Source organism: Gekko japonicus, unplaced genomic scaffold (assembly GCF_001447785.1).
Source record: "Gekko japonicus isolate JY-2015 unplaced genomic scaffold, Gekko_japonicus_V1.1 scaffold162, whole genome shotgun sequence".
Lineage (NCBI taxonomy): Eukaryota > Metazoa > Chordata > Lepidosauria > Squamata > Gekkonidae > Gekko > Gekko japonicus.
The window spans coordinates 317144-323160 of NW_015176456.1; positions in this window are offsets into that span (position 1 = coordinate 317144).

Consider the following 6017-nt stretch of genomic DNA (forward strand, 5'->3'; position numbering starts at 1 on the left):
AGACTACGACTGGTTCCTTCTCAGTTGACCGAGAAAATGAAATTCTGTCCTTCAATCTCCCCTCTTCCCCTCTTCCTTCCCTTTATATTATAGAAATTATATTGCCTATCACATTTTATAATTATTTGGTGGTCTGGGAATCACAGTTCGCTGGAAGCACTTAATTGGGGAGGGGGGGTAGTGAGGAATAAAGAAATTGGAATGAGGACACTGCAGGAATTCTCCCTTTGCTGTCATTGCACCATTCCCTATAAATACGGCAGGTTAACAGGGTTAGCTGAGTGGAAGGAAGCCTTTGGCTTGGATTTACTATCAGAAACGGAGAAGAAATGGGCAGCTCTGTAGCTCAACTCACTTTGAAGTGGGCTTTCCAAGCAAGCTGCTGTAGTTCACGTGTACGTTGAGCCAAAGGGGTATGAACTCTGCGTTTTACTGCCTCTACAGATGGATAAGGTTGGTTTTAGCCTTATGAACTTGTGTTCAGTGTGAAACAAATCAGTCTAGTAGTGTATCAATTTCTTTGTAGAGGTTTCACAACTGCCACCTACTGTTGCTGAAATCTGCAATAAAGATTTAATAAAAGTATAAGCTTTGAACTTATTTTCAGTTAGTGCGACTGGAAGAATTTCCAGTTCTGGCTGTGACTGAGTTATGTGCAGTTCCTCTCCCTCTGCATACCAGAGATTTGTTGCAGGTTACTTCTCTCAGGTCAGTGCCTGTCAAAGGAAAGGGGAAGCCTTGGAATCAAAAGTAGGGGCTAGATAACTTGATCCTTGCCCTTTTTTGGTAGTGCAAGTTTCCTAGGAAAAAAAATTGTGCCTTCTATTTTAAAACAAACCTTCCTTAGATAAGAATAACCTGTCATATTATAAACCCTCTCTCGCCTGTCTTTTTTTGGGCAAGGTGCTTGAGCTGATGAGTAGAGCAACTTCAGGTATATTTGGATAAGGTTTCTTCCATTGACCTTTTGTAATCTGGATTTCAGCTAGTCAGCCGTCTGATACAGTTGATCATGCCATGCTACAGACTTGTTCAGAGCAATATTTTGGGAAGTCTGACACTACCATTTGTTGGTTTTCATCTTTTCTTTCAGATTGGTAGCAGTGAGATTCAGTACATTGGGATTTAGCTTATGGTGTTCTTCAAGGTTTATGTGCTTTTCTTTGTGTTTTTCACTGTTTATAGAAGACTTACGCACGAGAGCATCCAGAGTTGAGTATCATCAACATGCCGATGATATCTTGGTGTATATGTCAACCTAAACCTCCCAGGTGATGGAGGCTGAGGCCAGGTGGGTGGGGGAGAACGTTGATAATGAATCCATACAAGATGGAGGTGATATTGTGTGGGAAAACAGATAATGCTGAATCTGAAGGGCCAAATTGTGACCTTATTTCTGAGAAAACAAAGTTGGTATAGTTGCTAGAAGTACCCACTTATATAAAACATTTTTATCCCAAGAAGCTCAGAGCAGCATACATAGTTCCCCTTTGTATTTAATTGAGAACTTTCTGCCCTTCCTGTAACTTGCTGATATAGGTGGCAGGGTCTAGGAGAGCTGAAAGCATCCAAATTAATACAACCTGTACTAATGTAATATCTTGGACAGTTGTAGCTAGGGGTGTACAAAAAACCCAGTATTTTTGGGGTTTGGGTATATTGATCCTGAAAAATATCAATATTTCCCGATATTCCCGAATCCCAATATCGGTATGGTATTGGGATTTGGGAAACATTTGGGATTCCTGAATTTTTCAGGTCCAATGGACTGGAGAAGAAAAAATTGATAGGATCAGCTGGGGTGATGGGAGCTGAGCTCTGTGCTGCCTTGGCTGGTACTGGCTCTTGGAGCCAGTCCCAGTTGAGGTGGTGCAGAGCTCTTAGCTCCCAGCACCCCAGCTGATCCTGGGCTGGCTCCTCTTTGTGGTGTTTCACCCCTTCTGTCCTGCTGGCTGAGGAAAGTCACAGACAGGAGGGGGTGAAGAGCCCCCTGGGAGGCTTTCCGTGGCGAGGAGGAGGGGGGGAAGTGCCCCCTGGGATTTCTGTGGCCAATAGACATGTTAGGGAAGAAGCCTGATACTTGTTTTATGGACTGCTTATTGCTTACACAATGGACTGCACAAACACATGGGCTCAGAAAATTGTACGCTTTAGGTCACCTGTTGTGATGACACACATAGAGGGTGCCTGCACATACCTTACATGTAAATAAGGTTTCAACAACACAGTTGTACAGCCTGATGAAGAGGCACAAATCTCCATTATTGTTAGCAATGAAACAACAACTTTGGGCAGAAACAGCCACCATAGCGAAGCTGCTTGTGGTCAGCCCATCGTCATGTAACTGCTTTGTTCCTGAGCTGGCATTTCCTGCCAGATGGACATTTGGTTATCAATGGAACTGGCCAACTTCATCAGCATGACAATGAAGCATCCTGACGCCTGGATTTCACACCTGTCCAGATGCCAGTCCTTCGATTAAGGTTTTAGGTTACAATATTGGCCATCCCTCCTAGGTAACCTCCCTCCCTACCTGCAACCAATAGGATTGTTGGGACGGACTAACAGGTAGGTGGGTCAAGAGGTTGGTACAGTTACCACCCACCTCTTGAACTCCCTATAACAGGAGAAAACCAGTCACCTGGCCCCTCCTGGCTAGCATTCCCCCAAGACAACCCCTGTCTGCTTTTACTCCCCTTGAGTCCCCCTTTCTGTCCCCAACCCTTGCCTCTACTATTGATCTCTTGATCTGCAGTCAAGAGACCCACGCGTTCCAGCTGGTTCTGGGCTTTCTACAGCCAGCGGAAAGGAGTGGGTGAAGTGCCTCCCAGGCGGCACTTCACTCCCTTTTGGCTGCTGCTTTGTCCAGCCAGCAGATAGGAGGGGATGCAGTGCCTTCTAGGATTTCTGCAGCCAGCAGACGGGATGAAATGACCCTTGGGATTTCCACGGCCTGCGGAGAGGAAGGGATGAAGTGCCTCCTTGGAGGCTTTCTGTGACCAGCAGAAAAGAGTGGCTGAAGTGCTCCCTGGGATTTCCATGGCCAGCAAGCAAGAGGGGATGACGTTCCCCCCAGAAGGCTTTCCATGGCCAGCAGAAAGGAGGGGGTGGTGCCCCTCATGTGTCAGCTCCTGCTGCCCCAGCAGATCCTGGGCTGGCTCCTTTTGCTGCAAGAGGAGCCAGCCAGCCCCAGCAGAGGCAATTTGGAGCTGAGAGCTTTGCGCTGCCTTGGCTGGGTCTGGCATGCGGTATAGCTGAACACGCCCAAATAAAAGCAAAAATTAAAACCCATCAGCTTTTTTCTGGCCCATATCGGCAGCCAAGTACAGATCTCTGATCTGTATTTGGCTTAATTAATACCCAAAAAATACCAATAAGGTTTCCCCCCAATATTGTTTTGGCTTGGTTCATGCCAGTCGCAAATCCCTAGTTGTAATGTACACTGGGTAATCTGGATAGTTCAATTAGTATAGAACGCTGGGACCTGCCTTTTGCTTGACAGTAGCTAGCACCAGCCTGTAACTCCAATTTTAAAACAGCTGCCTGTTTAATTCTGGGCTAAATTCAAAGTGCTGGTTTTAAAAGTCCACGTCCTTAATGCTCTGTCTCTCCCCTAGGTAGGACCAACCAATCACTGGCTGGCTATCTCACCATCTTTTGAAAGTGGCTTGCCTCCTTCCTATGAAAAATGTGATTAATCATCTTTTCTTTGGTAGTACACACCCTATAGAAGACTGCTTAAACTTGGGACAACTAGAATTATATAGCGTTTGCCCCAGCGTGGTAAATACCACTGTTACCATCTGAATGGCAAACTAGATATCAAAAGGCAGTCGTTAGAAATAAATAAACAGGAGCCTTTCCAGTGAGTTGTTAATGCCTTCACCATCTTAACCATAACCCAACAGAAAAAGTTAATGCAGGATGGCTCTGATGCTATCAAGCATTTCAAAGGCATTGAACAGTCTCTTAAATCTTTGCTTTCCAATGACAGACCCCTCAAAACCACAACTCACTCTTGTAGTGTGTGGTTCGATCAAGACTGCAGAACTGCCAGGGAAGAGTTAGTATATTACACCCGACAGATCCGCCATTGTAAGAAAGGAACATCTATAAACCTTCTTATCTCATTAAGGTCAGCCTATAAAAGCATCTGAGACAGCAGAAGACTGACCATGCTAAATTACTGTGGCAGGAACTAGTATTGGCAGTTCAAGAGAAGAGGGAGGCACGATTCTGGGAATTTATTTCTTTTGGTATAGGTAGACCTCCGCCTTTGTTGGAAGCCCAAATTTCCTGCAAAAGATTGGCACATACATTACAGCAAAGTATTTAGGGTTTCTGTTTTGCAGAAAGATATCGAGGCAGGAATGTTTTCATGACCTATCCATCTTGCCACAATGGCCTCCCGTCACTGAGACTGAGATCAGAGGACTTATTTCATCTCTTGTTTCTGGCAAGTCACCTGGTGAGGATTTGATTCCCCCAGAGTTGTTTACGTTCTTTCCTGATTGGTGGGCACCCATTTTAGCTAAGTTATTCACCTTTGGGGTGGAAACAGTATTGTAGCTCACGTGTTCAAAAGGGGAGTAAAGTGGACCCTCAAAACTACTGTCCAATAAGCTTACTCGACATAGCTGCCAAACTACAGTAAATGCTTTTACACAAGTTGTAGGAATGGGAGGCTTCCAATCATGTTATCCATCCTGAGCAAGCAGGCTTTAGAAAAGGACAATGTACCATCAATCACAGTCAAACTCTTTATTAACTACCCCTTCAAAGCATTAAGGGCCCCACTAACTCTTTGTATGTGGCTTTTGTAGACTTGAAAGCCACCTTTGTTTCAGTTGACAGAGAACATCTCTGGATGAAGTTGGCTGGCACAAATATAGATGAATGATTACTTTTTCTTCTACAGGAATTTCACTCCAACATCTCTGCAGAAATCAGGGTGGGTGGGTACCTCTGGTTCCTTAAAAGGAAATTCCAATTTTCAGGAGTAAAAACAGGGTGCATCCTGGCATCCCTGCTTTTTAATCTGTATCTAAATAATATCATCCCACTGCTATGTGGATCAGAGTTCATTTCTCCTTCACTGTGCTCTTGGGAAAATATCAATCCTTTTATATGCTGATTACATGGTTCTGGTCTCTCTTACATGCACTGGCCTTAAAAGGCTGCTACACAAATTAGGTGATTACTGTAAAGAAGAGGCCTTAAACATCAGTTATGCCAAGACCAAAGTTATGTTCTTTAGGAAAAGGTCTCGTAAGTTTAAGTGGACCACAGACAGAATCGCTGTAGACCAATGCAGCATCTTAAAATATTTGGGGGTAACCTTCAGCAAAACTCTTATCTTGGAGAGTTCACTTAGCTATAATTAGATCTAAAGATCAATAGGTGCTATTCTGAATATTTACTACATAAAAGGAGGTTTTCTGATAGATCCACAACTGAAGTTATATCAAAGCAAGACTATCCTTCAACTGCTATATGGTATACAGCAGAGGTGTTAAACCGAAGGCTCGTGGGCCAGAAGTGACCTGCCCAGGGCTTCAGTCAGGCTCATAGCTCTCCCCTCCCCTGCCTTCCCAGGGAGAGCAGGGCTACTGAACTTCCCAGCTGGCTGGGCCTTGTCTTCACTCTTCTCTCCACCAGCAGGAAGCTCCTCTGGGCTAAAGCACAAAAAAAGCTGCAAGGAATATGTGGAATGGATCTTCCTTTAAAGTCTCTAGGCCCAGACAGACTAGTCTCTGGGACTGGAATGACAGCCCCCAGAGTGAAATGACAGTCCCTGGGAGTAGCAGCTATGTTCTTGCAATGGAATTCCGCTCTGGGGGCTGTCATTCCAGTCCCAGAGTAGTCTGTCTGGGCTTAGAAACCTTAATGGAAAATCCATTCCGCATTTTCTTTGCAACTTTTTTTGAGCTGCAATGTATTTCAATGGAGAGGAGTTTCAGTTTCCAGTGTTTTCATGCCAGCTGAAGTTGTCTGCTTGCAAATAAAGGGCTGATGTT